The 27,046-nt window shown below is 70.9% G+C and overlaps 1 pseudogene; it reads right to left on the reverse strand.

The window, feature by feature from the left end:
• LOC120394864 lies at positions 1-26,474 on the reverse strand (annotated as a pseudogene).
• Between the last annotated feature and the right edge of the window lie 572 nt (positions 26,475-27,046).

The raw sequence follows: 27,046 nt of genomic DNA on the forward strand, positions 1-27,046 counted from the left end.
GCAGCTCCAGTGCTCGTTTATTGCGGCGCGATGCGCCAGCCCCGTGGGGTCTGGGTTAAGGCAGCTGTGGCCCTCGGGCGTGGGCCGGGCCCTTGTTCCTGGGTCGCCCTCGCCCCGGGCCAGAACGGGCCTGGGCACAGCCAGAGCCAAGGCGGCAGCAGCGGCTCCGTCACACCTTGCCGGGATCCTCCTTCAGCGTCACCGTGCGGTTAAACACCATCTGTGGGAGGAGAGGGAGCCGCAGTGAGCGAGCAGGGCAGCGCCGGCCCCGCCCCCCGGGACCCCGAGGACTCACCGTCCCCTCCGAGCTGTCGGGATCCACCGAGAAGTAGCCCAGCCGCTCAAACTGGAACCTGTCCAGGGGCTTGGCGGAGCGGACGGATGCGTCAGCCAGGGCGCCGGCGACCACGCGCAGCGAGTCCCGCGGAGAGCGGCACGCACGGCTCAGCGCCCCGGCCCACCCCACGGCCAGGAGAGCGGCACGGCTCAGCGCCCGGGCCCCGGCCAGGAGAGCGGCACGGCTCAGCGCCCAGGCCCCGGCTCACCCCACGGCCAGGAGAGCGGCACGGCTCAGCGCCCGGGCCCCGGCCCACCCCACGGCCAGGGGAGAGCGGCACGGCTCAGCGCCCGGGCCCCCGGCCCACCCCACGGCCAGGGGAGAGCGGCACGGCTCAGCGCCCGGGCCCCCGGCCCACCCCACGGCCAGGGGAGAGCGGCACGGCTCAGCCCCGGGCCCCGGCCCACCCCACGGCCAGGAGAGCGGCACGGCTCAGCCCCGGGCCCCGGCCCACCCCACGGCCAGGAGAGCGGCACGGCTCAGCCCGGCCCCGGCCGCCCCCACGGGCAGGGGAGAGCGGCACGGCTCAGCGCCCGGGCCCCCGGCCCACCCCACGGCCAGGGGAGAGCGGCACGGCTCAGCGCCCGGGCCCCCGGCCCACCCCACGGCCAGGGGAGAGCGGCACGGCTCAGCGCCCGGCCCCGCCCACCCCACGGCCAGGAGAGCGGCACGGCTCAGCGCCCGGCCCCGGCCCACCCCACGGCCAGGGGAGAGCGGCACGGCTCAGCGCCCGGGCCCCCGGCCCACCCCACGGCCAGGGGAGAGCGGCACGGCTCAGCGGCCGGGCCCACGGGCAGGGGAGAGCTGCACGGCTCAGCGCCGCCCCGGCTCACCCCACGGCCAGGGGAGAGCGGCACGGCTCAGCGCCCGGGCCCCCGGCCCACCCCACGGCCAGGGGAGAGCGGCACGGCTCAGCGCCCGGGCCCCCGGCCCACCCCACGGCCAGGGGAGAGCGGCACGGCTCAACACCTGGGCCCCGGCCCACCCCACGGCCAGGGGAGAGCGGCACGGCTCAGCACCTGGGCCCCGGCCCACCCCACGGCCAGGGGAGAGCGGCGCCACTCAGCGCCCGGGCCCCAGCTCACCCCACGGCCAGGGGAGAGCGGCACGGCTCAGCGGCCGGGCCCACGGGCAGGGGAGAGCTGCATGGCTCAGCGCCCGGGCCCCGGCTCACCCCACGGCCAGGAGAGCGGCACGGCTCAGCGCCCGGGCCCCCGGCCCACCCCACGGCCAGGGGAGAGCGGCACGGCTCAACACCTGGGCCCCGGCCCACCCCACGGCCAGGGGAGAGCGGCACGGCTCAGCGCCTGGGCCCCGGCCCACCCCACGGCCAGGGGAGAGCGGCGCCACTCAGCGCCCGGGCCCCAGCTCACCCCACGGCCAGGGGAGAGCGGCACGGCTCAGCGCCCGGGCCCCGGCTCACCCCACGGCCAGGGGAGAGGATGTGCCGAAGTGGGAATGTCCTGGCTGTGCTCTGACACTGCTGAGGGGGGAGCACGGACCTGGGAAGGTGGCAGGGGAGTTGTGCTGGGACGGGAGGAGACCTGAGAACCCAAGAGGGGGGTTGGAGGCCGGGTGACACCTCTGCCCGGGACACTGGACAAAGGACACAAAGGCTGGGGGAGGAGCTGGGGGGAGGCTGAGTCAGAGGCTGGGGGGGGTTTCAGTCTGGGGCTGGCTGGGAAATGGAGAGGGGCGCCCCCCCCCCCCAACGGGGCTGTGGCCTCCCTGGGGCCCCAATGGACCTAACTCCCGGGGGTCCGGCGGTCGGTGCCAGCACGGCCTGTCCTGGATTGGGTCCCTGGCATCTAATAAACCTTCTGTGTTACTGGCTGGCTGAGAGTCCTGGTGCATCGCAGGAACCCGGGGGGGCCGGGCCTGGTCTCCCCCCTCCCGCCCCGTGACAGGGGCACTGCTCAGCGTCTGGGCAACAGGCATGTGTGGCCCCAGCCCTGCTGGCCCCCCCGGCCCAACAGCCAGGACCTTCCAAGTGGGGTGGCAGAGGGAAGGGAGACCCTGGGGGGCCGGCAGGGCAGGCTCTCAGCCCGAGTCTCTCACTCTTCCTGCCCCTGGCCGTGGGCTGCTGGCGCAGAGAACCGGACGGGGTGCTCCTCACCCAGGTTGGGTGGAACCCGCCTGCTCTGCCCAGTGGCTCACGTGCTCAGTGCCGCCACCGACTCCCAGCAAGGCCCCTGGGCGCTGGCCCTGCCCTCCCAGCCGGAGCCGCTGCACTCGGGGCAGCACGTCCCCAGCCAGAGGAGGGAAGCCAATGGCCCGGCACGGGGCTGCACTCGGGGCAGCACGTCCCCAGCCAGAGGAGGGAAGCCAATGGCCCGGCCCGGGGCTGCGCACGGGCAGCACGCCCCCAGCCAGAGGAGGGAAGCCAATGGCCCGCACGGGCTGCGCCGGGCAGCACGCCCCAGCCAGAGGAGGGAAGCCAATGGCCCGGCCCGGGCTGCGACGGGCAGCACGCCCCAGCCAGAGGAGGGAAGCCAATGGCCCGCCCGGGCTGCGCCGGGCAGCACGCCCCCAGCCAGAGGAGGGAAGCCAATGGCCCGCCCGGGCTGCACTCTGGGCAGCACGCCCCCAGCCAGAGGAGGGAAGCCAATGGCCCGGCACAGGGCTGCGCTGGGCAGCACGCCCCCAGCCAGAGGAGGGAAGCCAATGGCCCGCCCGGGCTGCGACGGGCAGCACGCCCCCAGCCAGAGGAGGGAAGCCAATGGCCCGCCCGGGCTGACTCGGGCAGCACGCCCCAGCCAGAGGAGGGAAGCCAATGGCCCGCCCGGGCTGACTCGGGCAGCACGCCCCAGCCAGAGGAGGGAAGCCAATGGCCCGGCACAGGGCTGCGCTGGGCAGCACGCCCCAGCCAGAGGAGGGAAGCCAATGGCCCGCCCGGGCTGCGACGGGCAGCACGCCCCAGCCAGAGGAGGGAAGCCAATGGCCCGCCCGGGCTGCACTCGGGCAGCACGCCCCAGCCAGAGGAGGGAAGCCATTGGCCCGCCCGGGCTGCGACGGGCAGCACGCCCCAGCCAGAGGAGGGAAGCCAATGGCCCGCCCGGGCTGCGCTGGGCAGCACGCCCCAGCCAGAGGAGGGAAGCCAATGGCCCGCCCGGGCTGCTCTCGGGCAGCACGCCCCAGCCACAGGAGGGAAGCCAATGGCCCGCCCGGAGCTGCACTCGGGCAGCACGCCCCCAGCCAGAGGGGGAAGCCAATGGCCCGGCACGGGCTGCGCTGGGACAGCACGCCCCCAGCCAGAGGAGGGAAGCCAATGGCTCGCCCGGGCTGCCTTGGGGCAGCACGCCCCAGCTGGAGGAGGGAAGCCAATGGCCCGGCCCGGGCTGCACTCGGGCAGCACGCCCCAGCCAGAGGAGGGAAGCCAATGGCCCGCCCGGGCTGCACTCGGGCACCTGGCGGGAACCTGGTCACAGCAGCGAGGCCTGGCCCGCTGCAGCCGAGCCACAGCACCTGCCAGCACTCACGGGGTTGAGGTCACTCAGGAACCCAGCTGGCACCTCTGCAGGGTCCTCGGGGTTTTTGTGCAAGAACCTGCAAATAAGACAGGGCCAGTCAGGGCAGGGGCTGGGGCCCCAGGGGCAGGAGTCCCCAGGCTGGAATCCCTGAAATCTCTCCCCTGCCCCCTGCGGCGACCAGCTGCTCAGCCTGGCTGAGTCTTACCCTGTGCCACCCTCTGCCGTGCCAGGGGAGCCCACTAACCTAGCAGCCCCAGCAGTAGCCACCAGGGCTGCAGCCCTCCCCCTGCAGTGGCCTGGGAAGTGCTGAGGTCTCTGGTGTGTTTCCCAGCAGGCAGGGGCTGGCACCGAGGTGCCTGCGGCTGCCAGGGCAGCTGGCGAGCAGCAGAGCTGCTGAAGTGGCAGCTCTGGGTTCACCTGCTAAGTGCAGCTGGGTGCCGCTGGCTGTGGCCAGTGCCTGGCTCCACACAGCAGGGCTGGGGCACCGGCCCAGTCCCGCCCCCTGCCCCCCGGACAGCCCTGAGCCAGCGCCCCGCACTCACAGCCGCTCAGAGCCGCACCGCAGACCAGCGGCCCGACACCCAGTGGATGAAGGCTTTGGGCTTCTCCGCAGCGTCCGACTTGGTGCAGGTCACCTCCAGCTCCATCACCTGCCCGCCAGCATCCTGAGCACGGAGCAAGAGGAGCGCCAGGGGACGCCCACGGCCTCGCTTGTGCCCACCACACAGTCAGCCTGGGGAGAAGGGGCTCTGCCGCATGCCGAGCGGCTGGGGCTGGAGTGCCAGGGCCACCGGCTGCCTGTGCCAGCTCCACCCCTCTGCAGAGCTTCCCGCAGCTCCAGCAGCAGCTGCGCCTGGCCGGGACCAAGCGCAGGGGAGCAGGCCCGAGGCCCAGTGACAGCCAAGCCCTCCCCGGAACCCAGGCGCCCTGCCCCACCCCACCCTCCCGGAACCCAGGCGCCCTGCCCCACCCTCCCAGAACCCAGGCGCCCTGCCTCCTCCCCTGCTCCCTGGAACCCAGGCATCCTGCCTCCTCCATCCCACCTCCCTGGAACCCAGGCGCCCTGCCCCGCCCCACCCCACCCTCGTTTGAACCCAGGCGTCCTGCCTCTTCCCCCTGCTCCCTGGAACCCAGGCATCCTGCCTCCCTCCATCCCACCCTCCAAGGAACCCAGGCCTCCTGCCCCGCCCCACCCCACCCTCCTTGGAACCCAGGCGTCCTGGCTCTTACCCCTGCTCACTTGATAACAGGCATGCTGCCTGCCTCCATCCCAGCCTCCTTGGAACCCAGGCATCCTGCATCCCTCCACCCCACCCTCCCTGGAACCCAGGCGTCCTGCCCCGCCCCACCCCACCCTCCTTGGAACCCAGGCATCCTGCATCCCTCCACCCCACCCTCCCTGGAACCCAGGCGTCCTGCCTCCTCCCCCTGCCCTCTGGAACCCAGGCATCCTGCCTCCCTCCCCCCCACCCACCCCGGATCCTAGGCATCCTGGCTCCCCTCACTCTCTCTCTCTGGAACCCAGGTATCCTGCTTCCTCCACCCCACCCTCCCTGGATCCTAGGCATCCTGGCTCCCCCACCCCACCCTCCCTGGAACCCAGGTGTCCTGCCTCCTCCCCCAGGCCCACCCTAGAACCCAGGCATCCTGTCTCCCCTGCCCTCTGCCCAACCACGTAGCTAACAGTGATTGGAAGGAGCGCCCCCTGGTGCTGACGAGGCAGGTCGCACCGGGCAGCCCCCTGGAGCCAGGGCAGGTGGCTGGCACATCAGTCTAAGGGCAGGCGACCCCAAGGCAGCGGCAGTGCTGGCCGCTGGCCCCAGCCCACCTTGACGACGTTCTGGACAGCAATGACGTAGCCGGTGTGTCTCAGCCCCACTGGCTGGCCGGGTGCCAGCCGCTTGTAGCCTTTGTCCAGCACCTGCAAGGGGAGAGCCTGTCCCGCGTCAGCCGAGCCCGCCCCGCCCGCGCCAGCCGAGCCCGCCCCGCCCCAGTCCCTGTCAGCCGAGCCCGCCCCGCCCCTGTCAGCCGAGCCCGCCCCGCCCCGCCCCTGTCAGCCGAGCCCGCCCCGCCCCGTCCCTGTCAGCCGAGCCCGCCCCGCCCCGTCCCTGTCAGCCGAGCCCGCCCCGCCCCGTCCCTGTCAGCCGAGCCCGCCCCGCCCGCCAGCCGAGCCCGCCCCGCCCGCCAGCCGAGCCCGCCCCGCCCCAGCCCCGTCCCTGTCAGCCGAGCCCGCCCCAGCCCCGGTCCCTGTCAGCCGAGCCCGCCCCGCCCCAGCCCCGCCCCTGTCAGCCGAGCTCCAGCCCCGCCCCGCCCAGCCGAGCCCGCCCCGCCCGCCAGCCGAGCCCGCCCCGCCCCGTCCCTGTCAGCCGAGCCCGCCCCGTCCCTGTCAGCCGAGCCCGCCCCGCCCCGCCCCTGTCAGCCGAGCCCGCCCCGCCCCAGTCCCTGTCAGCCGAGCCCGCCCCGCCCCTGTCAGCCGAGCCCGCCCCGCCCCGCCCCTGTCAGCCGAGCCCGCCCCGCCCCGGTCCCTGTCAGCCGAGCCCGCCCCGCCCCGTCCCTGTCAGCCGAGCCCGCCCCGCCCCGTCCCTGTCAGCCGAGCCCGCCCCGCCCGCCAGCCGAGCCCGCCCCGCCCGCCAGCCGAGCTCCGCCCCGCCCCAGCCCCGGTCCCTGTCAGCCGAGCCCGCCCCAGCCCCGTCCCTGTCAGCCGAGCCCGCCCGCCCCAGCCCCGCCCCTGTCAGCCGAGCTCCAGCCCCGCCCCGCCCAGCCGGAGCCCGCCCCGCCCGCTCAGCCGAGCCCGCCCCGCCCCGTCCCTGTCAGCCGAGCCCGCCCCGTCCCTGTCAGCCGAGCCCGCCCCGCCCCGCCCCTGTCAGCCGAGCCCGCCCCGCCCCGGCCCCTGTCAGCCGAGCCCGCCCCGCCCCGTCCCTGTCAGCCGAGCCCGCCCCGCCCCTGTCAGCCGAGCCCGGCCCCGGCTCCCGCCCATACAGACTGGCTGGGCTCTCCTGCTCAGCGGCTGGCAGGTGCCCTGACTGACCAGCCCAGCCCCACTCCCTGCATGGAGCCCAGCTCCCAGTGCCCGCCCCCATGCCCCATTCCCTATGGGGAGGAGCCCTGAGCCCCGCCACCTCCCTGAAGTCGCTCTGCTCGATGTAGATGGTGGCCTGAAGGGGACTTTGTGGAAGCCCTTGGTCTCGCTGGCTGGGAAGTTGGGCACGAACTTCCAGGGCCTGGCAGGGAAGCCAGCAGGTCAGTGCCAGCAGCGGGCCATGCTGGGCCCCTTCGCCCCAGCCCTCCCGCGCCGCCAGCCTCACCTTCTGGGTGGGGAAGTTGGTGATGGTGACTCGGAGGGGCTGCAGCACGCCATGGCGCTGGGGCCCGCTGCTCAGCACCTCCCGCACGCAGGCCTCCAGCAGGTGGGGCTCCATCGCCGCCTGCGCCACCGTCACCCCACCTGCGGGCACAGGCTGCGCCAGCTCCCGGCCAGGAGGCCGCCAGCGCCCGCCCCAGGGCACCTACCCGCGCACAGAAGTTGTTGATGGCCTCGGGAAACCTCGGCGCGCAGGGCCGCCAGCGTGAAGAGCCGCGGGTCGCCCCAGTCCCTGAAACGGCAACCCCAGCTGTGAGCAGCAGGGGCAGCGTGGAGCTGCCCCGCCGCCCCAGCGGCCTGCACACCCTCACCTGACGGCGCCGCCTCCACCAGCCGGATGATCTTCCTCTTGACACCACGGTGTAGAGCAGGTTCAGGCGCCCACTCCCACTGCACGGGCAGTACACGCCCAGCGCCACAGCCAGAAGTAGGAGGAGCGCCTGGGGGCCACAGCGCTGGTCACGCCGCCCCGCCCGCCCGCCCCGCTCGCTGCCCCACGGCCTGCCCCACGGCCCGCCTCACCCCGGCTCACGGCCTGCCCCACGGCCTGCCCCGCCCCCTGCCCCGCCCGGCCCTGGCTCACGGCCTGCCCCACCCCTGGCCCTGACGCCACGGCCCGCCCGCCCGGCTCACGGCCTGCCCCGGCCCGCCCCGCCCCAGCTCACAGCCTGCCCCACGGCCTGCCCCTGCTCACGGCCTGCCCCACGGCCCACCCCGCCCCGGCTCACGGCCTGCCCACGGCCTGCCCCACGGCCGCCCCCCGCCCGGCTCACGGCCTGCCCCACGGCCCGCCCCGCCCGCTCACCCCGGCTCACGGCCTGCCCCACGCCCTGCCCCCCCCAGCTCAGCCTGCCCCACGCCTGCCCTGCCCGCCCCTGCTCACGGCCTGCCCCGGCCCGCCCCGCCCCCGCCCCGGCTCACGGCCTGCCCCCCTGCCTGCCCCACGGCCCCTGCCCCACGGCCTGCCCCACGCCCGCCCCCTGCCCCGGCCTGCCCACCCACGGCCCGCCCCGCCCCGGCTCACGGCCTGCCCCACGGCCCGCCCCGCCCCGGCAGCCTGCTCCCATGCCCACGGCCCGCCCCGCCCCGGCTCACGGCCTGCCCCGCCGGCCTGCCCCACGGCCCGCCCGGCTCCCCACGGCCCGCCCCACGGCCTGCCCCCGCCCCGCCCCAGCTCACAGCCTGCCCCTGCCCCCAGCTCACAGCCTGCCCCACAGCCCGCCCCGCCCCGGCCCTGCCGCCACGGCCTGCCCCGCCCCTCCTCCAGCCCTGCCGCTAACACCCTGCCCCGCGCCCTGCCGCCACACCCTGCCCCTGCCCCTGGACCTGCCACTAACACCCTGCCTGCCCCCGCCCAGCCCTGCCGCCGCACCCTGCCCGCCCCACCGGCCCTGCTGCTCACAGCCTGCCCCCGGCCCTGCCACTAACACCCTGCCCCCGCCCCGGCCCTGCCGCCGCACTCCTGCCCCGCCTCCGCCCTGCCGCCGCACCCTGCCCCGGCCCTGCCACTCACACCCTGCCCCACCCCGGCCCTGCCGCTAGCACCCTGCCCGCCCCACCGCCCTGCTGCTCACAGCCTGCCATCCCCGGCCCTGCCACTAACACCCTGCCCCGGCCCTGCCGCCGCACCCTGCCCCCGGCCCTGCCACTCACACTCTGCCCCCCACCCCGGCCCTGCCGCTAGCACCCTGCTCGCCCCACCGGCCCTGCTGCTCACAGCCTGCTCCCCGGCCCTGCCACTATCACTCTGCCCCCACCCCAGCCCTGCCACTAACACCCTGCCCCTGCCCCTGGACCTGCCGCCACAGCCCGCCCCGCCCCGGCCCTGCCGCTAGCACCCTGCCCCTGCCCTGGACCTGCCGCCACAGCCCGCCCCGCCCCGGCCCTGCCACTAGCACCCTGCCCCTGCCCCTGGACCTGCCGCTAGCACCCTGCCCATCCACTGCCCCTCCGTGCCCTGCCGCCACACTGCTGTCCCCTGCCAGCTGGGCTCAGCCCCAGCTGCACTGAGCTCCCACCGCCGCAGGCACTGCCCCTGCTGGCCTCCAACTATTCCCGGCTCCCACAGCCGCCGGCACTGCCCCACAATCAGAGCAAGCTCCCACAGCTGCTCCGCTGGCCCCGCCTCACCGGGCCTGGAACTCTTGGTGCAGAGCGAGTGGGTGATGTGCTCAATGGAGTCGCACAGGCAGTGCGTAGTCGCACGTGGGGTAGATGCACCTGAAAGGCAAGGCAGGGCCTGAGCGCTGGATGCCCAGCCCCGCCCGACACCAGCCCCTCCCCGACACCAGCCCCTGGCCGCGCCCGCCCCCGACACCAGCCCCTGGCCGGCGCCCGCTGCTCCCCCCCCGCCCCACCACCAGCTCCTCCCCCCCGACACCAGCCCCTGGCCGGCGCCCGCTGCCCCCCCCCGACACCAGCCCCTGGCCAGCAATTGCAGCCCCCTCAGGCCCCAGCCCAACACAGAAGCCACCTGCCCCACCACAGGAGCAAAGCCCAGGGTCCCTGCCCCAACCCCTGCATCCAGGCCCCCTGCGCCGCTCTAGGCAGGTCCGGGACGCGAGCCCCCTGCCCCCCAGGTCCCAGCCCCATTTCACCCCAGCTCCTCCCCGGTGGGGTCGGGCCAAAGGGCAGGCCCGGCGGGGGCCTACCATCTGTCCCCGGTCCGGTGGTGTGGCATGTATTTGATGCGGTAGGCGACAGGGTCCAGCTTCCCATCCTCCATCACCAGCTTCATTCGCAGCGTGGCCTCCCCCTCCTCAAACTTCCCCTTCTTCATCCCCTGCCGTGACAGCCGGGAGAGACCAGCGGGGCCCATCAGCCGAGGGGCGCTGGGGGGCGGGGCAGGGCCCCGTGGGGATGGGACGGGGCGAGCACCCAGAGCAAGGGGAGGGGCAGTCGCCCAGCAGGGGGAGGGGTCACCAAGGGGGCGAGGTCGCCCCGCCCAGAAGGGGTTGGGGTCACCGAGGCGGCAGGGCAGTGTCCGAGGGGGCGGGGCAGTCACCCAGCAGGGGGAGGGGTCACCGAGGGGGCGTGGCAGTGTCCGAGGGGGCGGGGCAGTCGCCCACCAGGGGGAGGGATCACCGAGGGGGCGAGGTCGCCCAGCAGGGGGAGGGGTCACCGTGGGGGCGCGGTTGCCCAGCAGGGGGAGGGGCAGTCGCCCAGCAGGGGTTGGGGTCACCGAGGGGCAGGGCAGTGTCCGAGGGGCGGGCAGTCACCCAGCAGGGGAGGGGTCACCGAGGGGCGAGGTCGCCCAGCAGGGAGGGGTCACCGAGGGGCGAGGTTGCCCAGCAGGGGAGGGGCAGTCGCCAGCAGGGGTTGGGGTCACCGAGGGGCAGGGCAGTGTCCGAGGGGCAGGGCAGTCACCCAGCAGGAGGGGTCACCGAGGGGCGGGCAGTCGCCCAGCAGAGGAGGGGTCACCGAGGGGCGGCAGCGCCCGAGGGGCGGGCAGTCGCCCAGCGGGGGAGGGGTCACCGAAGGGGCGGCAGCGTCCGAGGGGCGGCAGTCGCCCAGCGGGGTCACCGAGGGGCGGGTCGCCCAGGGGCAGGGGCCCACGCACTCGAAGAGGAGGAGTGACTCTTCCACGGGCCGATCCCGCCACGGGAGGGCGGAGGGTTGTGGCCTTTGATTTCTTCCACCCGCTGGTGGCAGACGAGGCGTGGCCCTGGGGAGGAGAGGACGCCACGCCCACTGGGCACACGGCTGAGCCACCGCCCAGCACGGGACCCAGCGGCCTGGCGCTGGCAGGCGGCCCAGGCTGCTTGCGGGATCCCCATCAGACTCGCCCCTTCCCGGAGCAGCCAGGCACACCCTGCCCCCAGAACGGCCGGCCCGCCCCATGGGCCCCACGTGCCCCCACACTCACCGCCGGATGAGCTCCACGCCCACGCGCACAGCTGGTCGGTAGTCCGAGGCATGTGTCACGGCATGCGGCTTGTAGCCTATGGCAGAGCGAGCCCATGAGTGAGTCCTCCTCCCTCCTCCCGCCCCACCCGGAGCACCAGCCTCACCCCCGGTCTGCCCCAGAGCCAGGGGGCGGCCCCGGGTGTTCCCCTTGCTGCACTAGCTGATGGCTGATGCCCTTCGGAACTGGGGGCCCAGGAAGGGGATGTGACCAGGTGCAGCGAGACAGAGAGGAGGAGCAGGAACAATGGGGGGCAGAGGTGGGGTGGCTGGAGGCTGGCAGTCTGCGTGGGGGGCTGCAAGGGGGGGAAGCCAGGCCGCCTGGCCCAGGACTCCCAAGGTGGACTTGGCTGAAAGTCCCTGATTTCTGTGCTAACGAGCTCTGCCCTTCGCCGGGATCCTGTCGACTGATAAACCTGCTGTTTTACGCTGGCTGAGAGTCCCGGCTGCCTGCGGAGTGGGGGGCAGGGCCCTCTGGCTGCCCCAGGACCCCGCCCGGGCGACTGGCTGCGGGAAGCACACGGAGGGGCAGGGGTGCTGGATGCTCCGAGCTCAGACCCAGGAAGCTGGAAGCTGTGGGAGCTTCTTGCCCTGGGGACCGTCTGCTCCGAGAGAGGAGGCTCCCCCAGAGTCCTGCCCGGCTCCGTAGGGAGCAGAGCCGGCATCGCCCACCGGCTTCGTAGGGAGCAGAGCCGGCATCGCCCGGGGCCCCCGGGGCAGAGCCGGCATCGCCCGGGGACTCCCTGCCCCGCATTGGCAGCATGCAGGGACCTCGTGGGAGCCAGCTGAGTGAAATGGGGAGGGGCCAGGCCAGCACCCTCCACCCCACCTCCTAGGCAAGGGCAGCAGGCCCTGGCCACCCAGCAGCACCTGGAGGGGCTCTGGCATCTCCCCTGGGTACCGGGCTGCTCCCCTCTCCACCCCAGCTGCTCCCGCTCGCCCCCCCCACTCCTCATACCCAGCAGGTCCGGCTCCGCCTCCCTCACCCCCCGCGCCCCATCCCCCCCGCCTGGGCACTCCAGCTACCCCCCAGCCACTGCCCCCACCCCTGTAGCCAGCTATTCCTCCCACGCCTGGAACCCAGCCATTCTGCCCCGGCCCCATACCCAGCCACTCCACCATGTCCCGGATGGCGCGGTACTTCTCCTCCTCCTTCTCGGGTTGGTGTCATCGCACCGCAGGAAGCACACGCCCCGCTGGCCTGAAGGGAGCACGGCCTGGTTAGCCAGCTCCGCACCCCTGCGCCCGCAGCCCCGCCAGGCCCCGCCCCTGGCACCCCTGCAGCCCCCATGCCCGCCCCTGGCACCCCTGCGCCTGCAGCCCACCCCACCCCGTGCCTGGCACCCCTGAGCCCGCAGCCCCGCCCGCCCCACCCCGGCACCCCTGAGCCCGCAGCCCCGCCTGCCCCCTGTCCCCGGCACCCCCTGCGCCCGCAGCCCCGCCCGCCCCCTGCCCCCGGCACCCCCTGCGCCCGCAGCCCCGCCCGCCCCCTGCCCCCGGCACCCCCTGCGCCCGCAGCCCCGCCAGCCCCGGCACCCTGAGCCCACAGCCCCGCCCCGCCCCTGCCCCTGCACCCCTGCGCCCGCAGCCCCGCTCGCCCCTGCCTCCGGCACCCTAAGCCCGCAGCCCCGCCCGCCCCTGCCCCGGCACCCTGCGCCCGCAGCCCCGCCAGCCCCGGCACCCTGAGCCCGCAGCCCCGCCCCGCCCCACGCCCGGCACCCCGCAGCCCCATGCCTGCCCCCATACCCCTGAGGCCGCAGCCCCACCCACCCCACGCCTGGCACCCCGCAGCCCCACCAGCCCCCATGCCCGCCCCTGGCACCCCTGCGCCCGCAGCCCCGCCAGCCCCCACCAGCCCCCACGCCCGGCACCCCCTGGGCCCGCAGCCCTGCCCACCCCCCACACTGGGAAGAGGGCAGGGCCAGCAGCTTCCTGGAGCCGGCCCCCGTGTGGGGTCGGGCGTCTGAGAGTGCTGAGCTCAGACTGGGCACCACCAGCAGGGGCCCCAGCAGGAAGGTGCCGTGGGGGAGCTGGGAGGGCACATCTGGCACGGGGGCAGGGCAAGAGCTCACCCTGGTGTAGCCAGGGGCCCCGGGGTGCGGCTGGCTCGGGGGCGGGGATCACCCTGGTGTAGCCGGGGCCCCGGGCCGCGGCTGGCTCGGGGGCGGGGCTCACCTTGGTGTAGCTGGGGCCCTGGGGTCCGCTGGCCTGGGCTCACCTTGGTGTAGCCAGGGGCCCCGGGGTGCGGCTGGCCTGGGCTCACCTGGCGTAGCCAGGGGCCCTGGGGGTCCGGCTGGCTCGGGGCGGGGCTCACCCTGGTGTAGCCAGGGGCCCCGGGGTGCGGCTGGCCTGGGCTCACCTGGCGTAGCCAGGGGCCCCGGGGTGCGGCTGGCTCTGGGAGCGGGGCTCACCCTGGTGTAGCCAGGGGCCCCGGGCTGCGGCTGGCTCGGGGGTGGGGCTCACCTGGCGTAGCCAGGGGCCCCGGGGTGCGGCTGGCCTGGGAGCGGGGCCTCACCTTGGCGTAGCCAGGGGCCCCGGGGTGCGGCTGGCCTGGGAGCGGGGCTCACCTGGTGTAGCCAGGGGCCCCGGGGTCCGGCTGGCTCGGGCTCACCTGGCGAGCCAAAGTTGAAGTTGATGGCTTTAGCGTGGCCGATGTGCAGGATCCCGTTGGGCTCCGGAGGGAAGCGTGTCCGCACCTGAGGGCAGAGGAGTTCCCAGCCCCACTAGCCCAGGGTCCGGAGGTGTTACCAGCCCTGGGCCAGGCCACACAATGCCCCTCGCAGGCACCCAGCCCCCACCCCCACCCCCGTGGGACTTTGCCCACAGGCCAGGCGGCCTCCAGCCCCCAGGGACGGTGCGATGGAGCGAGAAGGGCCTAGAAACAGAAAGAAACCAGCTTCCAGCTTTGAAATGCAACCGCATGGTTAGCGGTAGAAGGGGGGTGTTTGCTCAGGGCTGGGATGGCAGCAACCAAGGCTTGTCTATTGCTATGGCTTTAATTCAAAGATCAAACAAGGAAGATTAACATTTATGAAGACACTTGAGGGAAATAGTATTATTGTCTCTGTGTCTCTTTGCAGGTTGTGCTAACCTGTATCTGAACTGGTTAATGGATAAATTACCCTGTGCTAATTGCCAGGATGTTTGGGAGAAGGAGTTAAGCCTATTGTTTTCTCAGGCCAAAAGGCTGCTGGAAATGTATAAGAACCTGGGACATGATCCTTCTTCATCTCAGATCTGCTTTGGGTTTCAAGAGGGGGAAACCTTAAGCCAGAAGGATTGAGATCCCCAGTCACTGACTGGAGTCACCCTGAATATGGAAATTGGACTATAACCTATGGACTATTTCTAAAAGGACTTTTGGCAACTACAAGCTCATCTCTGCTGTGTATCCGAACCTCAGGAATTGAATTCAAGTCTGTCTGTAGATTGATCTTTTAACCAACACTCTCTCTCTTTTCTTTTTTAATAAATTTTAGCTTAGTTAATAAGAATTGGCTATAGGGTGTATTTTGGGTAAGATCTAAGTTATAATTGACCTGGGTGTGTGGCTGATCCTTTGGGATTGGAAGAACCTTTTCTTTTATAGGATGAGATCAGATTCTCAGGAATCATCATCATATATCTGACAGGTGTGTCTGGCCGGAGGCCTGAGGCTGGGCACTTTAAGGGAACTGCGGGGTTTGGACTCTGAGTGACCAGTGAGGTACTAGAGAAGCTGTTCTGTGCTGGTTGGTAAATCTAAGTATTGGAATAACCACCAGCATCTGGGGTTCGTCTGCCCCGTTTGGTTTGCAGTTCACCCTGATTGAGTGACCTCAGCTGGCTCCCACGGGCAGCACTGTCACACGGGGCTGCAGGGGTGCCAGGCGCGGGGGTGGTGGGGCTGCGGGTGCGGTGGGGCTGCGGGTGCAGGGGGTGCCGGGGGTGGGCATGGGGGCTGGCGGGGCTGCGCTGCCCCCCATTTCACTCAGCTGGCTCCCACTCAGCAGGAAGGAGGGTCTCTGTGGTGTCTGACCCCCCTTCCCCCAGAAACTGGGCAGAGGAGGGTCTGGAGGGGTCTGTCCCATCCCTGGGTTCTATCCCCAGCTCTTCTGCTGACCCTGCCACCATATGTCGCCCACATGTGCCTCAGTTTCCCCATGTGCCTAATGGCCTCGGAGGCCCACTGTGGGGGTTAACGACTAGATGGCCAGCACTCATCGCTGTGGTTAACGAGTGACAGGAGCCCGCCAGCCCCAGGCACTGCAGAGGAGCTGGGGGAAGAGCCTGACCCACCTGCCCGCCAGTGATCTCCAGGTGCTGCTTCATCAGGGTCATGGTGTGCGGCGTGAGCACGTAGCCTTCTGTCTTGTAGTTCTCACCTGGGGGAGCAGGGAGCTGTGAGCACGGGCAGGGCGAGCGGGAGGGCTGGGGCCCAGTGCCCCTGGCCGGGAGGGACGCATGGGACTCCACCCGCACACCCCTCTGCTAATGGAGCACAGCACCTGCTCCAGCAACCACCCCAGGGCTCCAGAGCTGGGCTGCCCACCTGGGGCACCGGAGCCAGGCTGGGGCGGGAGGCTCCAGTGCCCTGCCCCGCCCCCGGGGAAGCCAGGCTAGGATAGGGCGCCCCCGGCACAGGCTCCAGAACACCGGGGGCAGGATTCCCAGCAGGACCCGACCTTGCCCAGCCAGCCTGGGACGGACCCTCCCATCCCGAGCCTCTGAGCAGCGGCTCCAGAGCCAGGCTGCCAGGCCGAGGCCCCAGGAGCCCAGAGCGGGCGGCCGCACTCACCGGGCTTGTGGAATTTGAGGGCTTCTCCCCTCAGTTGCTCCATCAGCGACTTTGTTTCCAGGGTCACTCCACCTGTGGGACCAGGGGGGCGAGGTATGTTAGCCTCTGCCCCAGGGACCCCGCCCCTGGCTCCCAGACCTCCAGCGCCGCCCGGCCCAAGGCCCTTCCCGCCGCCCTGCCCGGCCGGCCCCGCTGCCCTGCCCTGCCAGCCTCGGCCGGCCCCGCTGCCCTGCCAGCCCCGGCCGCCCCGCTGCCCTGCCAGCCCCACTGCCCTGCCCTGCCAGCCCCGGCCGGCCCCGCTGCCCTGCCAGCCCCACTGCCCTGCCCTGCCAGCCCCGGCCGGCCCGCTGCCCTGCCCTGCCAGCCTCGGCCGGCCCTGCTGCCCTGCCAGCCCCGCTGCCCTGCCAGCCTCGGCCGGCCCTGCTGCCCTGCCAGCCCCGCTGCCCTGCTGCCCTGCCAGCCCCGCTGCCCTGCCAGCCCCGCTGCCCTGCCCTGCCAGCCCCGGCCGCCCCGCTGCCCTGCCAGCCCCGGCCGGCCCCGCTGCCCTGCCAGCCCCACTGCCCTGCCCTGCCAGCCCGGCCGGCCCCGCTGCCCTGCCCTGCCAGCCCGGCCGGCCCCGCCACCCTGCCCTGCCAGCCCCGGCCGGCCCCGCTGCCCTGCCCTGCCAGCCCCGGCCGGCCCCGCTGCTCTGCCCTGCCCTGCCAGCCCCGGCCGGCCCCGCTGCCCTGCCCTGCCAGCCCAGGCCAGTTCCCAGCCTGGGAACTCTCCAATCATTTTCCAGCCACGGCCGGCCTGCCCTTCCCTTCCCGAGAGCCAAGACCCGCACAGGAGCTGGCCCGCCATCAGCCATGCAGCAGGGACCACGGAGCCAGCAGGGGAGCGGCCTTGGTCCCCTCTGCCCCCCGCCCAGGGACAGCAGGAGCAGGCAAAGCCAGAGGATGGGGGTGCTAAGCAGCAGGAATCAGGGCTCAGGCCAGGCCGCCAGCTCCCAGCTGAAGGCAGGGAGAGCGATATGCCAGGGCCATGGCAGCTCCCAGCTCCAGGGGTGGGGCAGGCACATGAGCGTGTGCAGTCAGCTCCACAGCTCTCGGAGGCTGGTGGGGGGCAGCCCCACGCCCCAGGCAACGGGGGAGGGGGTGGTAGGTGGGGGCAGCCCCACGCCCCAGGAGGAGCTGCCCCAGGCCTGGGGGAGGGGGTGGTAGGTGGGGGGCAGCCCCACGCCGCAGGAGGAGCTGCCCCAGGCCTGCGGGAGGGGGTGGTAGGTGGGGGGCAGTCCCACGCCCCAGGAGGAGCTGCCCCAGGCCTGGGGGAGGGGGTGGTAGGTGGGGGGCAGCCCCACGCCCCAGGCCTGCGGGAGGGGGTGGTAGGTGGGGGGCAGCCCCACGCCCCAGGAGGAGCTGCCCCAGGCCTGGGGGAGGGGGTGGTAGGTGGGGGGCAGCCCCACGCCCCAGGAGGAGCTGCCCCAGGCCTGGGGGAGGGGGTGGTAGGTGGGGGGCAGCCCCACGCCCCAGGAGGAGCTGCCCCAGGCCTGGGAGCAAGGGAGGAGACACTGAAATGCAGGGCCCAGCACCGACCAGCGTGGCCAGGGACTGGGCTGCTCGGGGGCCGGGCACTAGATGGCCCTGCCTCACAGCCCCCCAGGTAACACACTGGCACGTGCAGGTCCCGACTGGGGACCAGCGTTTTCCAGGGACAGGACGCGCTGCAGATGCTGGGCTCGTGCCCCCGCCAGGACCCTGGCACCCAGATCGCTGCAGGCTGCAGCCCCCGGGGAACGGCCCTGCCCTGAGATCAGGGCCCTGCCCTGTCACTTACGGAAAGGCAGCCGGGGCCTGTGCAATGGCCGTGCCGCGGGCAGCCCCTGGCGCGAGGGGGCAGCCGAGCAGTGCTCAGCGCAGGGCACTGCCTGGCTCCCGAGAGCGCCGCAGGCCAAGCAGCAGCAGCCCCAGGGCCGGGCTGAACCCCGCGGAGCTGAGCTGAGCTGGGCCCCGGCTGGACTCCACTGGCTGCGAGGCCCCGGCCGAGAGCGAACCCCCCACTGGCCCTAGCACTGACCCTGGGCAGGGACAAGGGGAGCCCTCCCGGCTGCATCTGCTGAGGGGCGCATGGAGCGGCCCAGGTCAGGCTGCCCGGCGGCACCTTCCCCACCCCGCTGCAGCAGGCTGCCCAGGAGGGCGCAGACGAGGGTGCGGGGAGCCCCCAGACCCTCCCAGCCAGGCCCCCCAGCAGCTCACCATTCTCCACCGCCACCGCCTGCTGCTTCTCCGCCTCCGCCGGCTTGGCCTTCCCAGCCTGCGGGACAGACGGGGAGCAGCCTTCAGCGCCCCCAGGCTCTGCCTGGCCCAGCCCCCCGCACCGGCCCTGCAAAGCACCTCCTCCCTGGGGCCACGCTGGCTTCCCGCAGCCAGACCGAGCCTGGGCCCTGGCCACGCCGCGCTGCGGAACGGCTCCAGCCCCCTTCAGCTCCCCGGACCTCATACGTGCCCCCAGCGCCCGGGCACCGCCGCCCGCCTCTCCCCAGCGCCCGGGCACCCCGCCGCCCGCCTCCCAGCGCCCGGGCACCGCCCGCCTCCCAGCGCCAGGGCACCCCGCCGCCCGCCTCCCAGCGCCCAGGGCACCGCCCGCCACCCGCCTCCCAGCGCCAGGGCACCGCCCGCCGCCCGCCTCCCAGCGCCAGGGCACCGCCGCCGCCCACCTCTCCCAGCGCCCAGGGCTCCCGCCGCCCGCCTCCCAGCGCCCAGGGCACCGCCCGCCGCCCACCTCCCCAGCGCCCAGGGCTCCCGCCGCCCGCCCCTCCCCAGCGCCCAGGGCACCGCCGCCGCCCCCAGCGCCCGGGCTCCGCCGCCGCCCGCCTCCCAGCACCCAGGGCACACCCACCTCCCCCCGCCGCCCAGGGCACTGCCAGCCGCCCGGCCCTCCCCAGCGCCCAGGGCTCCCCGCCGCCTGCCCCTCCCCAGCGCCCGGGCTCCGCCAGCCGCCCGCCTCCCCGCCGCCCAGGGCACACACCCCACCTAGCCAGGCTCGGGCTCCTCCTGCTCACACGGTACCTTTGGTTTCTTTTCCAGGTCAGCTTCTGTCTTCGGGCCCAGCAAGTGCAGCACCTGCAGGAGAGGGGAGTGGGGCCTGAACAGGGGTGGACGGGGGGCAAGGAGTCTGGGTGGAGCTCCCTCCCCCACCAGCCCCCCCATGACCATACTCGGGCTGGAGCCCAGCCAGGATCTCAGTGGTCCCTCTCTGGCAGTGCCAGCAGGACGTCCCTCCACTGCCCTGCCTGGGCCACGGGCCTGTGCCCAGGCACTTCCGCCTGGGCCACGAGCCAGGTGCAGGGCTCGTTGGGGCCAGCGCTGCCTTCAGAAGCCCGCCCGTCGCCCGCTGGCGGCCCGCCCCGTCGCCGCTGGCGGCCCCGCCCCGTCGCCGCTGGCGGCCCCGCCCCGCCGCCGCTGGCGGCCCCGCCCGTCGCCGCTGGCGGCCCCGCCTCGCCGCCGCTGGCGCCCCGCCCCGCCGCCGCTGGCGGCCCGGCCCCGCCGCCGCTGGCGGCCCCGCCTCGCCGCCGCTGGCGGCCCCGGCCCCGCCGCCGCTGGCGGCCCGGCCCAGCCCCACCTACCTGCAGGTCCACTTCATTCTTAATGCTCTTGCCATCCGCCCACCTCAGCCTGCCGCGCGCCTCGCCTGCAAGTGAGCACAAAGGGACGGGTGTGGGCAGACCCAGCTCAGGGATCCCCCGGGGACAGGCAACCGCACCTCCCCCTCGAGTCTGGGCCCCAGCCTCACTCAGCCTCGGGCCTCTCTGCTGCCAACCTGGACAAGGCCCCGAAGCCACCGGGCGCAGCAGGGGTGGGGGAGCTGCCGGGCCTCGAACTGCCCCATTGCCCACACCTCTGCAGAGCGCTGGCACGTACGACACTGGGGCCCCCAGGGCGGCTGGGCAGAGCTTCGCCATGGCAGGGATGTTTTCGCACAGCTCCCTCGGGTCAGCCAGCGCCAGCCCTGAGGGATCTCGTACGGCTGGGCGTCCCCCTGCCCACCCGCTCGCGGCAGGGCTGGGGAGCTCTCCCGGGCAGGGGCTGCGCTGAGACGTCTGCACAGTCGGTGCTGCTAACGGCCCGTCCTGCGCAGCGGCACCCAGCCCGGCTAGCAACAAGCCCAGCTGGCTCAGGAGCTGCAAGGAAGGAGGATGTTGTCCAGGGCTCTGAGGGGCACCGAGCCGTCTCCCTCTCAGTGCTGGCGGCTGGCTCTCGCTCACCTGCTCCGGGGCTAACCCAGCGCCCCAGGGCAGAGGGGCAGTGACCTCGGGGGGGGGGGGGTCGCCTTCCTCCGCGGCCTGGGGTGCAGGTCACTGAATCACTTCCCTGCCATGGGGGCCTCAGGCGCTGGGGCCCTCGGCAGGGATGGACCAGAGCTGGCTTTCAGCAGGTGAACCCCTGTTTCTGCTGCCCCAGGAATACTAGTTAATCCCACTTTAAGGCGTTTTCTATTTAAAACTGTCTCGTTGCTGCTGCGCTTCCTCTTCCACGCTCACAAGGCTGCAGATTCAGAGATGAATTTCGGGCTGTACAAAGTGCTGCAGGCGGCACAGCGAGCTTGTAAATGCAGCGCTGAGCAGCCGAATGCCCGTGTACATTCTGGGTCAGCGTTTTCTGAAGGAAGTGACATATCTCGGGACTCATTTCAATATTATCGAACCAAACCCATTCGAGAGCATGAAAAGGCCAATAATGCAGCACTGTCGGCGGGCGGAGGCAGCCAAGCCCCGGGCGGGAGGCGGGAGGCGGCCGCCGAGCCGCAGGTTGCCCGTCCAGGTCCATCTGGCTGTGCAGTGCAGTGGCTGGGCGGAGCCTGTTCCTCGCTCTGAATGGCCGGATGCAAAGACTGAAAAGAGTCGCTCGTCGCTCTGTGTTCCTGGGCACTGAGGTGGTTCTTTTCCCAGGTTCAAGCGGGTTCGGGTCGCTGTTTGCCAGCGCCCTGCGCTAAATCAGTTTCCCAGGAAACCGCAAGCCCTGTACTTGGATCTACGTCTGGCTGTTGGGCTCAGCGTGCGGGGGCTGAGCGGGGCTGGCGCTCTGTCCTCTCTGACTCTGGCTCCACACAAGTTCCTGTTTGCAGGGTGTGAGCGCTAGGAGGGGCCCGGAGCCGAGGCAGCCGCAGGAGCTGGCGATGGTTTTAGTCACACACACAAGGAGCCCAGGAGAGGGGGACTCCAGCTAACGTGCCAGCGTGGGCCACCCCTGCCCTCAATGGCTCGACGCACATCCCTGCAATAGCCAGACCCACAGGCCAGGAAACCTCAACGCAGCCCAGCAGAGCCCCGGCGGTGCCAGGGCACAGGGCGGCTGGGCAGGAGCTCAGTGCCAGGGCAGGGCAGCCAGGGCAGGAGCCCTGCTCGCAGTCATGTGACTCTCAGAAGCATTTCCAGGGGGATCCTCTAGACTCGGGGCGCACATGGCAGCCCCACCAGGGAGCCAGCCCTCAAACCAGATCCCGCCAGCCCGAGGGTCAGGGGGGCAGAGGTAACCAGCACAGGGCCAGATCCTGCCGGCCGATTCCCAGGCACAACCACCCCCAGCTCAGCTCCAGAATTCTGCAGGCTCCTGGCCAACAAGCAGTGGCTGAACCTGGCCCTGCTGCGCGCTCTGGCTGTGGCCCTCGGGCGAGTTACCGGAGCAGCCGCTGAGCAGACGCTGTGCAGTGCTCACAGCAGGGCACCAGACGCTGCCTCCCGCCCTGGCCCGGCCCCCAGGCGCGGTTGAGGAGCTCTGGCAGGCGAGGGGGGATGCTGGAGCACTGGGAAAGCAGGGTGCTCTGGGAGGGGGCACAGAGGCGGGCAGGTGCAGAGGAGATGGGCACATGGATGCTGCGCCTGCTCTGTTAGAAGCACAAGGAGTGAGCCCAGCTGGGTGGGAGGGAACAGAGCCAAGGGACACACGGGGGGGGGGGCGGGGAACCTCTTGATCAATGCCATGGAGAACCGCACACAGGTCACCCCCCGGAGACCCACCCCCGCCCGCCTGAGCTGCTGACTCACCCATCAGCAGCCCCATGTTGAAGCGGTACCGCTCCGACAGCAGCTCGGCTCGGTGCTTGTGAACGGCCGCCTCTACCTAGAGCGAGCAGGAGAGTGCACGTGAGCCAGGCGGGGCTGCCGGGCAGAGACTCCCACGGCGATGGGAGAGCGGGACTGGCACCGGTGCGGACAGGGCAGGGCCACCGCACGGGCCAGACGGGCAGGGCTCAGGCACCCAAGGGAGCTACCGGCACGGCCATGCCGGCAAGGAGCTTCCACCGCAGCGAGGGCCCCCCACCTCCTCTGGGGAGAGACTCTAGGGCAGCCTGGCCCCATCCTCGCTGGCGGGGCTCTGACATGCCCAGCAATGGGCACTATCTGCCTCCTAGTCCCTGCAGAGCTCACCCGGCCCCCTGGCTGGCACACAGCCCCAGCAGCCCTACGAGTACAGCGGGCACAGGGCACCTCCGGAGCAAGGGAGGCCCGGCAGGAGTGTTCTCTGCCAGGCCCCCGAGAGCAGTGCGCTGACAGGAACAGCCCCCTGCCAGCCACAGCCCCACCGCTGCCGCTGGGAGCAGGGACGCCAGCCAAGCCCACCAGGGCTGCACCCTGCTGAGGACACACTGCCTGTGGTGCCATTAACACGGCCTCCTGGCCCCCCAAACCATGGGCTGCCCTGCGCAGGGGGGCCCCTCGCTCGCTCCCTTGTACTCACGGCCTCCTCTATCTGCTCTGGGGTCACGACCACCCCCACGCCACACTCCTGCTCAAAGTCTGCCGTGTCGATGGGGTCCAGCGGGTGGCTCCGCACGTACTCCAGGGCAGCTGGGGAAGGCAAAGCAGCAGCTCAGGCGAGCGGTATTTCCAGGCAGTGCCGTGGGCTGCTTCACCCAGGCTCCAGAAGCCAGGAGACCCCACGGGGGTCCCTGCCTGGCCACCAGGCTCTCCCAGACACATGGCCTGCACCCAGGCAGCAGCAGCTGCCCCTCCGCCTGGGGCTTCAGGCTCACGTCGCCCAGGTCTCACAGTATAAGCCCGGACCAGGCAAAGCGGAAGGCAAGGCAGGACATCAGCCAACTGGCTCCTGCTCCACCCCCCAGGTATCAGATTCCCCCTCTGCTGCCTTGGACTGGACGCATTCCCTCCAGATCTGATCCAGGCCGGTTCCTGAGCTCTAAGGGGGCTCGTGCCTGTGCCAAGCTCACAGAGTGCCGCCCCCGTGTGCCGCTGGGTCCCGGGGGCTGCTCTGCGGCTCACTGCAGCACGCTTGCTCAGCTGAGACATGGGATGCATTGGTCCGGGGGGCTGCATGCCCAGCGCCCTCCCCTATCCACGCTGGGACCAGCACCACCAGACTATGGGCCCTGCAGCAAGCAGCTCACACAGCCCACTGCACAGGGAGGCCACACAGGTTGGGATCCAAGGCACAAGACTTGTTGGGGCTCCTTATTCCCACCCACAGGCCAGGGCAGGATGCTCCTTGCGGCATGTTCTCAGGTCTTTGTCCAGCCCTGTTTAAAGGGTCTACGTACTAGGTGCTCCCCTCCCTTCCCTGGGGAGACCACTCCACGAGGAAACGCTCCTCCTTCTTAACGCAGGCGCAGACAAGCAGCACCGAAAGGAAGCAGCCTCGGGGTCTGGCTGCCAAGGGGCAGGCAGACACCACCACAGAGGAGCCTGCGCTGATGCCTGTGCCTGGAGTGACCAGGCTAAGCTGTGGGACAGACCACGCAGGCAGCTGAAGTAGGGAAAGCCTGAGGCTCGGGAGAGAACACACACTCTCCTGCTGGGCAGGGGTTGAAATGTCCGATTTACACTGGGAATTACCCCCCAGACTGAACCGCAGGCACAAGGGGGTGAGGCGCAGCCGCAGCAAAGGGAGCTGGGTAGCACTTTGCACGCACAGAGCAGGCTGCAGCCTGGCCGGGAGTGGGAGCAGGGAATTCAAACCCGGCTGAGCTGCTAGATCTCAGGCCAAGGCTGGCTCAGCAGAGTCCATGCTGTACATGGGAAAGAGGGGAGCAGATCGAGCTGCCCGCCTCCCGTATCATACCACTGAGCTGCAAGTCTGTGACGATCTTCTTGCTGGTGATGCAGCCCACAAGGAAACGAAGACGCTTTTGGTCCTGCCGAAGCCACATTGTACAGGAGGGTTCCAGTCGCCTTGTCGACAGTTGGGCCCAGGACTCCTTGTGCCTAAAGCCCAGGAAGGAAGAACAGAGTTCGAGCGACACTACCTCTTCACTACCAGTGTTGCCATGGCTACGCTGCTGGGGTGCAGACTCTTCCTCTATGGACAGATGGGGCTTTTCCGTGGCCGTAGCAAACCCACCCAGTGAGAGGGGGCGGCGAGGTCGCTGAGAGAATTATTCAGTCAGCCTAGCACTGTCTACACCAGGGCTTAGGCCGGCTTAACTACAGTGATCAGGGTTGAATTTCTCATGCCCCTGAGCAACACTAGGTCACCCTGACTTTTGGGTGTAGACCCGGCCTGAGCCAGCGGGAAAAGGGAGCCAAGCAGGGCCCTGGCATCGAAGGGGCAGGGGATGTTTCCTCTGAGAAACCCAAAGGGAAAAAATCTGTCAAGTTAGTGTGGTAGGAAGAGAGTGAAAACCAGCCCAGGGCGGAGGAGTGGGCCAACCAGGGCAAACCCCTCTCCTTGTCTTAGGAAGGGTGGTGAGAGAGGGGAGAGCTCAAACTCAGCAGTGCCTTGCGGGGGCTCTGCTCCCTCTGTGGTTTGAGAGTCGCAGCTGGGTAAGCAGTGCTCCCTCTCCCCCTCTCTCCGCCTGGAGCACACGCTTTTCTGCCAGGACAGGCCACGTGACCATTACAAATGTCCTATCCGAGCCCTGCTCTCAGCAGCACAGGGACTCCCAGACACAGCTAGCCAGGAAGTGCTGATTTTAATTTGTACGTTAGTTTCGGTTTCTGTTTGGTGCAAAGAATCCCATTGTAAGACCAAACCTCTGAACACTGAAAGCCCACTCTCTGCCTCCCAGAGCCCCAGCCCCGTGCCTAGGGGTCCTGTCACACACTAGGGAGAAGCGCTAGCTTACAGCATTCAGCCATGTATCAGAGGGGTAGCCGTGTTAGTCTGGTTCTGTAGAAGCAGCAAAGAATCCTGTGGCACCTTATAGACCAACAGACGTTTTGCAGCATGAGCTTTCGTGGGTGAATCCCCACTTCGTCGGATGCATTCAGCCATGGCAGTTACAGAAGCATTCTGGGAACCAAAACTGACTCAGCCTCCCCGAAAGGGGCACATCCAGATACAACTGCTGCGTTGTAAACAATCGGGTCACCGACCACGTCTTACGCTGCTAAGACACACAAATGATACAAATCCAGCTCCCTGGTTATGCTCTGTCTCTGCCAATCAGTTTCCCTGCATGGCGATGAAAAGCCAACGCAGTCACTTCCATGTTCCCAGCGCTGCAGGGCTTGGGTTTCACACCCAGAGCCGGGCTCAGTTGTCAAAGATAACGGGTTTGTGGCTGTTTCAGGAGAGGAGCACGGCTGGGCCACGCTAGTGTGCCCTCACCCTGGGGCGAGCTGGAGCGTGGGAGGGGAAGGCAGAGAGGAGTGCAAGGAAGTTGCCAACGCGGTTAGTTTGAGGAAAACTCTTCTCTGATTCTATGCACAGTGGCTCGGATGGTAACGATTCCACCCTGGGTTTGCAACCCGCACCCAGGCCCTGACCCTTACCATGAGTCATGCTGACAGTAGGCCCACTCAGCCCTGGCGTTAGCAGGCCCAGGTCCCAGGGACTTCAGGGGGTGCAGAGCCTGCAGACAGCAGGGTGTGCGTTGGGGACAGGTGGGGCTCTCTCCTGCACTGCCCCTGCCTGCAGAGGGTGGGTTGCTGCTGGTGCTGAGGCCACGGGGGGTCAGAGGAGGAGGAGACAGAGGGTGCACAGCAGGGACAGGGGTAGGAAACGGGCTGCCGAACGGGGGGCCTCGCAAGGAGGAGGAAGGGCTGTGTTCAAGCCAAAGGCCAGGGGTCCTGGTGGGGGCCAGGGGTGCAGGTGAAAGGCACAGGGGCAGGATCAGGATGCAGGGGTCAAGGGCCAAAGGAAGGACACAATGGCCAGAAGGCACAGGGGTCAGAGGTCAGGCACCCTGTGGGGGAAGGAGCTTAGGACAGGAGCCTGGTCAGAGGTCAGAGGGGAAGGGTCGCGCTGGGGCAGAGGTCAGGGATTGCATGGCTGGGGGGCCCGGCCAGGCCAGGGGTCAGAGGTCAGGCGCAGCTCAGGGAGGAGCTTGGGGAAGGGACCAGGTTAGAGGGCAGAGGGCAAGGGTCGTGTTAGGGGCAAAGGTCAGGGGTCATGGCCAGGGGTCAGGCACAGCTCGGGGAGGAGCTTGGGGCGGGGCCAGGTCAGAGGTCAGAGGGGAAGGGCTGCACTGGGGTCAGAGGTCAGGGTGCGTGTGGCTCCGGAGCTGGGCGGGGTCAGAGGTCACGGGTTACCTGGGTCACGGCTTCCCGGAGCAGCGCGCTCAGCGCCTCGTTCTTCAGGGTCTCGCGAGCCTTGGGCTCGCTCAGGCCGATGGCCGTGAACAGGCTCAGCGCGTCCAGCCCCGCCGCCATGCTGCCGCCGCCGCCGCCGCTGCCCCGCCCGGCGAGGGGGCGGGGCCCGCACCGCCCAATCAGCGAGCAGGAGGCGGGCGCTGCGGAGGGTTTCACCAATGAGCGGCGAGGATGTCCCTGATGGCCAATGGAGGAGCACGGCAGGATCTGGGTCCCCGGCAACCCAGCCAATGGGGACCGAAGCAGCCGGAGGGGGCGGAGCCAGGATTGCTGCGGGTTGCATCATTTAAAGGGCCAGGGCAAGACGGGAGCCACGTGGTGGGATGGGGCGGGGCTAGTCCCTGGGGGCGGGGATTGGGGGTATCTGGAGTTAGGGCGGGGAGGGAGCTGGGCAGCCCCCCCCCAGGCTCCCCACAGCTGGGTCCCAAGTGCCAGGCCAGGGGGCTGCGGCACAGCCCCCTCTCCACCAGCTTCACCCTGGTCCTTGATCTGCCGGCGCTGGGCGCCCCTCCCGGGCCGCGCGGGGACGGGGGGTCCTCGCCCGCCTGCGGGGCTAGTGCCCCCTGGGGCAGTGGGACCCAGGCACAGGGAGGCCAAGTGAGCTGGGTTAGGGCTAGGGTTGCACCTGGGTTTCCCCAGCCCCGGCTACCCCCAGCCGCTGGGTGCATCACCC

This window comes from Mauremys reevesii, unplaced genomic scaffold, assembly GCF_016161935.1.
Source record: "Mauremys reevesii isolate NIE-2019 unplaced genomic scaffold, ASM1616193v1 Contig80, whole genome shotgun sequence".
Taxonomy (NCBI): Eukaryota; Metazoa; Chordata; order Testudines; family Geoemydidae; genus Mauremys; species Mauremys reevesii.